Consider the following 8,633-nt stretch of genomic DNA (forward strand, 5'->3'; position numbering starts at 1 on the left):
AGAGAGAAGAGAATGATGGATTAAGAGATGGAAATTTTATTGTTTTGGGTCTTTAATTAGTCAAGAAATTCATTTAGGGTTTTCTTAGAGGTAAAAAGACAGAAACGGTCCTTTTTAATGTTTTTCCGTCGGCTAATTCGTCACATCACTGTATCTGGTTACTAAAATGGTCATAATTTTTTACTCAAAACTTGGATTATCGTAAAAATGGTGGCGTTGGAAAGAGGATTCAAATACCTTTAATTTGATAGGTTATGGGCCACATTGCTTATTTTATTCTAGGAGATATGGTCGTTTGAAGTTGACCCAAGTAAAGTCTTACAATAAAACTTAATTGGTAAGGAAACTCTCAACTCAACTTTGTGCTAGGAGTTTTTAGTGACCTTAATTGATATCCAAAATCATTCCTATACTAAAGAATTTACCTTTACAAATATGAGCAATTTAAAAATTACCCGATAAGACCTTATGTGCAAATAAAGAATAGTTCGGGCCTTTTCTTAAAAAATTTTGCGGTGTTACATGGACAACCATTAAAGTTTATGTGGTGGCATCAGTTGGGAAAAACATTAAGTGTTGTACCTTTTTACTTCAAATTAGATAATATATATATATATATATATTATGTTATATATAGAGGTTGTCAAACATAAGTTTTCATCCATTTTGACTTTACTAGGTAAAGTTTTTAATGCTGTAAACATCCATTCTTTTTCCTTTTCCAATTAATACTTTAAATTGTTTTAGAGATATATGTGCAAACTACATTCAATCAATAGTTGTGGAAACAAAATACTTCGAGGTTATAATTTATCAATAAAAGAAAGTTGATAATCTACATCAAGTTATTCAAGCCCATATTTAATGTATGTAATTTTTTTTTATCTTTTTCATATCACACGAATTCCAAAAAGTTAAAAATCATCGAATGAGTTATAATTACTATTTTATTGCTAGAAAGACCCTTTGTGATGGGCATTGAGAAATCACCTGATTTCCCTTGATTTTGTCAAATCACTCTCATAATTTATCATTGTGAAGTGTGTTTGATGGTAAAGTTCTCATCCGTCAAGTTTATTATTCCTTATGTCTATTAGCGAGCTATTATCTTAAGATTAAGGTTGAAATGTTGAATAATTATTATGTAATATTAAAGTGAGTTGTTAAGACATTATTTCTTGTCATAAGATTTTACAAAATTATTATTTAAAAATGATACTAATATTAAATCTTATACTCTATTCTTTTTGGTATATAATTGTCAAGCTACCTGTTTCTAAAATGGATCATACTATTACCAATTTGGAATTGTTCATATAAATCAAGTTAAGCATGTCAATCAACTTTTGAGTTCTTAAACGATTAATTATCAAATTTGAAGTCGAGTCAAGAGCTTCGAGTCTATTACAAGTTTTATTGGCATAAATTGTCGTATAAGGGTTAAATAAAGTCAGGAGGAGAATCATTAAGCACCTTAAGATCTTTATGAACATCCTCAGGTTTAAGTCACCTTTCTAAAGTTGCTTTCGCCTTGGACTTCATGATTTTATTTTTCTTAAGATTCATAATTTGCGCTATGGTGGGATTCACCATCGAAAAACAAGAACGAAAACTATTTTGGAATCCATTTCTTCACTCACAGGTCCCTCAAGAAAAATATTCTTAGATCCCAATTGTTTATTTTTTAAAAGAAAAGAAAAGCAGGAAAACGACAAAGGAAGAAAAGTTGAAGAATAAAGTTTTATTGCACTAGAGAATGTCATAGTATTGAGTATTGACTAACAAAACAGATGTATTTAAGACTAAAATCTAACTGAAAAATACATAAATATTTTCAATATTTCTGATTGCATCAACAGCATAACAAATAATAGAAATCAGGTCTAAATTAATAATTCATTATCGTAGTAAGAAGATCTATTGTTCTAAACCAAAGATTCAACATATATAAAGAAACTTCCAAGATCTTCAATCTTGAACCTCATATGTATAGCTCTTAAGGTTGTGCACTATTGTGTTGAGACCAATTTGAGAAATCTTGAAGCGTGTTCGTATCAGCTGGGTGATGCTTCTTAGTAAACTCAAGGAGAATAGGCCATGTGAAGTCGGGATAAATTTGAGGATTGTTGGAGTCCACCAATTCATTTGGTGGCCTCACCACCTTATCTTTGTTTGGACAAATAAAGAAAATAACTGATTTCCTAGGAATGTTGTTGTTTACCACTGCCCTGTGCAAGAACCTTTTGAATATTCCATTCGAGCGCCTGCAAAAAGGCAAACACCAAATTTGGTATAACCCCACTTGATCAATTACGTGAAAGACATTATATTCATGTTGTACGTACGTCCTAAGCCCTCATGATGTACACCATTTCACGCCATATTAAAAGATCCTATATTGTTTCTCTCAGAAATATATATTGTTTGTCTAATTGTCTCTATTTATATGATTTTTATGCAGTACGCTAGCTTATTATATATTTGTAGTGTGTAAAATTGCTTACCATAAATGTGCCACCTATGTTAGCAACAAAGGCAGTGAAATTTGGATTGATTGAGTGTCATTCGTTGTCCACAAAAGCTTGAAGTCCGCTAACACAATCTTGATGGAGAATGGTTAATGATGTTGGATCATAATGAGGCCATGTTCCTTAGGTGAGCTCTGGATTGTGGCATGGCAGATAGTAGTTGATTCTCATTATGGAATCACTGTGTTCAAAAAATTCTCTATAGTGGCTCTTTTGTACGCCTAGGCTCATCCCTAAGAGCTCCATGATCCTAAGAGAGAATGTGCTCATGGAATTGCAATATTCTTGATAAACATTCCTATGTAATTAAAGGGAAAAAGGGTTAATTCATTTAAATAACCGAAAAAATAGAAAAAATGTTACTCCTTCTATTTCAATTTGTACCAAAATGCACAATTTTGTGGTTTTAAAAATGTTATGTGAAAAGTTGAAATTATAGAGTTGCCAAAAAAGAAGAAAAATAACATTTTATTTAGAAACTCACTAAAAAGAAAAGTAATACTCCCTCTGTTCCTTTTAAGTTGTCATATAGATTAAAAATACTTGTTACAAAATAGTTGTCATCAATTTAAACAATCAAGAGAGAATTGATGATCTTTTTCAAACTTTTCCCTTAACATTAATTATCTAGAATTAAGAGGAGCATATACAGATTAAAGAAATAATAAGGGATATATTGGCCAATACAACACTCCTTATTAATTTTTTCTTAAAGGTTGTGACAAACCTTATCATGACAACTAAAAAGGAATGAAGGGAGTATAAGACAAACAAATTGAAATAGGGGAATGCTAAGGTAGTCAATTATCCTTAACCTAGATTGTTAAATCTTTCACCCATTGTTCTTTGGAAATACTCTTCAACTATGTCAGATGAGTCTTCTTTAACAGAGTATTGAAAAGAGAGAGTCTCTTTCCAAGGCAACTTCGACAAAAACATTCCAGTAAAGCTGCTGGCATAGCCACAATTCTCACCAATTTTTCGCTAATCTTTTTTCTTTTCAGAGAGAGCAAGTCAAAGAGCATGTCCATGTAACGATGGGCGTTGGAGATGAGATTAACATCAACACCGTGGTTCACTACAAGGAAGAAACTATGGCTGCTGCACACTTCACCAACAAGCCTAGATGTTTGTTGGGCCACGACATGGTCACCATAAAAGAAACCCCCTATGTCGATAAGGGGAACTGGAAGATCTTGTGCTACAACACAATCCTTCACGTCGTGTTTCATACGGGATGCACAAAAAACTAATGGACTTTTCTAATCTCCCATAGGTGATTTATCATTTGTGATTATACTATCACTGGCCATTGAATGAAAGGGTTTGTTTTTCTCTCTTGTGTAATGAGTCACAAGTGAAAATGGAGTAGTAGTATTTAATTGCTAGGAGCCAAAGTGAATGATTATATAGGGTTTAATGATGCTAAAAATTTGGGTAGAAGTCCATATATTGTTTGTCTTTTCTATTGTTGACCGGAGAGTTTCCATAAATTTTGAATCAAATTTAAAAGAGAAAATATTTTCAAAGATATGTATGACCATAGATTTAAACCAGATTTGAAAATTTGTCCCTTAGAAAAGTTTTTAAGTTCCAAAAGGGGTCCGAACAATTTGCTAAGAAGGGTTTAATAACGCTTAAAGAGATGTTTGACCATAGATTTGGAAAATTTATTATTGTATTAAAAATATGTCTGACCATAATTTTTTTTAAAATTATTAATAAACATACTTTTGACCATAGATTTAGAAAATTCATTACTATATTGAAGATATGTTTGACAATAAATTTTAAAAATTTATCATTAAATCTATGTTTCACCATAGATTTAGAAAATTTATTAATGTACTAAACATATGTTTGATCATAGATTTAGAAAATTTATTAATGTACTAAAGATTTGTTTGACCATAAATTTTGAAAATTTATTATTTAAGAAATATTTGACTATAGACGATTTAGAAAATTTATTTCTGTATTAATGATATGTTTAACCATATATTTTGAAAATTTATTATTAAAGATATATTTGACCATAGATTTAGAATTTTATTATTGTATTAAAGATATATTTGACCATAGTTATTGAAAATTAATTATCTATAGCTATCTATATCTATATCTTATATACTACCTTAAAAGCATGAACTCCCAAACATGAATGTTGAATTACTATAATACCCTCAATTAAAAATACTCAATTTATTTTATTTATTTAATTTAATTATATTTTATTAAAAGTAGAGACCTTTTTTACACTAAAAGATTGTGACTTTTCCGATGAGTTGTTACTTTTTCAAAGGGTTGTGACTTTACAAAAGAGTTGTGCCTTATTTAATGAGTTGTGGCTATTTCAAAGGGTTATGACTTTTCCGATGAGCATTGACTTTTTGAAGGGTTGTGACTCATCTAATAATGCACAATAAGTACTTATTCATAGTACTATTTGTTAGCTATAAATAGAGGGGATTCCTTTCACTTTCAAACTACGTTTTTTAAAAGGTTTTTTACTCTTCTTCTTCTTAAAATATCCAAGTGTTCTTTGCAATAGTTGATTAAGTTCAAAATTCTATGAAATTGGAGGTACCACATAAGAAAGAGTTGGTGAACAAAATTGTAACAAATCATTCATCCATTCACAATTATATTTTCCTCTTACGATTTTCATCACACAAAATACTTCAATATTATTTATATCATTTTAGAAAATTAATAGCCTTTTAATTAACCTACATATTTTATTTCTTAAAAAATACTAATTTCATATGAATAGTCACAACAATTTCTACGTTCATGTTTCTTCGGTCATAAATCACAACCATTCACTCCTTATAAGTTTTTGGTGATCTCTTTACTCTGACAATTTGAGATCATTTAAAATTTTCATACATTATTCATCCCCAATCCATTGATTTGTTTCGCCAAAGTTCTTAGCATTGAAATTTAGGTATTGTCTTTCTATTAAAGAAGAAAAGAAGAGAACAACTAAATGTGTAATTATCTATGAACTTTGTGTCACACAGAAAACTTCTATATATAGTGCATGGGAATTTTCATTTTTTTTCTTGTTTTGTTTCTGTAATTAATTTCTTTTGTATTATCATTCGAGATAGAAGTTAATAATTAGTGTTCAAATAATGAGTGAATAATGACGAATACACGCATTGTAGATTATTTTTTCTAATAAAATAAATAGATCAAGTTGTGGAAGACAATAATAATAAACAACTATGAAAACAGGCACATGACTGGGGTAAAATATTTCTTCTTTGTTTTTCCTTTTTTTATTCTTTTAACCTCAAATGAAGGAGTTTCTTCCTAATTTTGGAACACTAAGGTTAATATAGCATGAACATATATTTTCGTCTTCCTTTTCATTGGCTATGAATTTTTCAATAATATTTTTTGGAGAATGTAAAGTGTTGGTGGCAAGAGATTTCAACCGAATTAAACACTAGAGTACATATATCATGAACAAATATTTTCGCCTTTCTTCTTCATTGGCTATGAATTGTTCCATATATTTATTCTTTTTTATATTTATATTGTGTTGACTTTTTTTAAGTATGAATTTCCTATTATTTGTGTTCATTTTGATCTAAGAACATGTTATGTCACACGATACACTCCTTGCAAGCTATATAAAAATAGATAAGAAAATAGTGGTTGATCACAAAAGGATTCTATAAATAAATAATTTAAATTTTATTCATCAATAAAAAAAATTATTGATTAAGTATAATGTTTTATATCATGATACAACTTCTATAAGGTACTAGATACTCTCATTAGCAACAACTATATGAAATGTATGTTGCATAAAGAAAGATAGGACTACAATTCCACAAAGATATGGTAGAAACTTAAAGAAATATAATATTTTTCACCATAGGTGATATAGTTCATATATTAATATTAAATTATGCTACTGAAATATATATATCTAAAAGAAAATTGGTCAACATAAATATTTGACGTACACTCAATTCTCTATTTAACCATCATTCGTTATAATAACATTTACTGTAACAACCTAATGTTTTTTAGAACTAATTTTTATGTTATATACTAATTTTTTATGTTATATTTTTTGTCACTATAACACTCTACTTATAAGAGTGTTGAAATTCATTATAGAAGTACACTTTTTGTAAAAGTACATCGCTATGATAGCCTTACTCAAATATTAGTTCAGTAATAATATGTTGTAAAAGATATATTACGTATAAAGATAAAATATTGCACTATTTATGGTAATAGTTATTAGTGTCATGCACATATAAAATTTGAATTATTAATATTTAAGAGAAAAAATGTACTTAAATGGTGTCCATCATTTATAGTCATAACCTCAAGAGGAAAGGCTATTGGTGACATTTTTTTTATTGAATTATTTTTCTATTTTGCTGGTTAAGTTTGTTTACAAAATTGAGTAAAGAAAAATAAAAACAGTACTCTAGAAATGTCACTTTCTCACCATATTTAAATTTTGAATGTATTTTGAAATGTTTCAATGAAATCAGGTCATTTTGGTCTCAAAATATAGTTAACTTTATGACAATTTGTATTAATCATTAAAAAGCACTTGACCACTGTTCTTTTAATTTATAATTATTTACTAAAAAGATTTAATTTAGTCATATTAATTCTATTTTACAATATCATATACTATATAATATGATATACACGTGCAACGCACGTGCCGTAAAACTAGTTAAAGATATGTTTATGTAACACCTCAGAAAAACAGACTTGGACTTTTTAGCAGAAATAGGTGAACCACGGAGGGGTTCACGGGTTGTGATCAGGACCACGATCCATCACCCTCATTGTGGTTAACACCCTCCCAGCAGTGGTGGACCATGGAGCCCTTCACGGGCTGTGGACTACCTCACGAGCCGTGGGAAGGATTGTGGAGGAAGTACAGAACCACCAAGGGCTGAGGAGTCAGACTACGGAGCCCTCCACGGGCCGTGGTCTTGATGACGGGCCGTGGTGGCATACGTAAACCTGAGCCAGCAAACCCCTAGCCCAAGTGAAGAACTATGGTGGCCTTCACGGTCCGTGGTCCTTCACACGGGCCGTGGTAAGGCTTGTGGTTGGACCTTTCCAGAACCAGTAGTCACTGGCTAAGAATCCACGACCCACTTGATGGGTTGTGGTCCCTTTGACAGTCCGTCAATGGCGCCGTGGTAGGCCTCTGTCAGCTTTTAAGTCAGGATGGTTTAGGCCTTTTCCCCTATGCATTGGACATTTAAACTACGTCATTTAACACCTAAAATACGTTATTTTAGTCAATTTAAGCCTAGTAAATTAGTCAGAACTTACCCCAAATCGTTTATTCTCAAGAATTCGCTGAAACTTAGAGTAGAAGAGGAGAAAGAAACGACCAACCACTAAGGAACAAGCATGACATTTTCTTCAGTTCAGCCCCGAAATACAAAAGATTTCTCCGTGAATTTCGTCACCAGGTATGTGGTATTTCACTAGTGGGTTTCTTTCATCTACTTGGTCCCTAGAATTCAGTCAGATTATTGATTCTCCATACCTTGTGTAGACCTAGGGTTTCTAAATCCTTAGAAAATTGTTGTGATTTAGCTATTGTAGTATCTGCAATCAAAATATCATGTTTTCTTAGAATCGTGATTTAATTCCTGGTATTAAACTCAGAACCTTAGTTTGTGTAGATTCTCCTAGTTCATGAATTGCACTTGCTAGGTCAGTTAAACAGATAGTCATGCTTCATAATTTAAATGTCTCATTGTCTGTATATAAATGTTGCATTCTAAGTTAGCATGTCAGTATTTTGAGCTACACAGTATTTCGGTCATAATGTATCATTTACATATTCAGTTGGGAGTAGACTTAGCACCGAGTTGGAATAGGGTTCAGTGTACCCTCACAGTCCCAAAACTACGTGCCCCCGTAGGAGTATAAGTCCCCTCTGTGGGCATCAGATTTAGTGATCACGCCAGTCATGCCTTTATACCTATGGCAAGGTATATTGGGTCCTCTCGATGGGTCGTATACATTGGACTCCACATTTATCTCACGTGGTTATATGTCGGTTAATAGTAGCTTCCACAATCAGACTTGTAGTGCATT

At 31.2% G+C, this 8,633-nt stretch overlaps 1 pseudogene; it reads right to left on the reverse strand.

The window, feature by feature from the left end:
• Positions 1 to 1,996: 1,996 nt before the first annotated feature.
• LOC102590557 (gibberellin 20 oxidase 2-like) lies at positions 1,997 to 3,760 on the reverse strand (annotated as a pseudogene).
• Between the last annotated feature and the right edge of the window lie 4,873 nt (positions 3,761 to 8,633).

This window comes from Solanum tuberosum, unplaced genomic scaffold, assembly GCF_000226075.1.
Source record: "Solanum tuberosum cultivar DM 1-3 516 R44 unplaced genomic scaffold, SolTub_3.0 scf00229, whole genome shotgun sequence".
In the NCBI taxonomy this organism is placed as follows: Eukaryota; Viridiplantae; Streptophyta; class Magnoliopsida; order Solanales; family Solanaceae; genus Solanum; species Solanum tuberosum.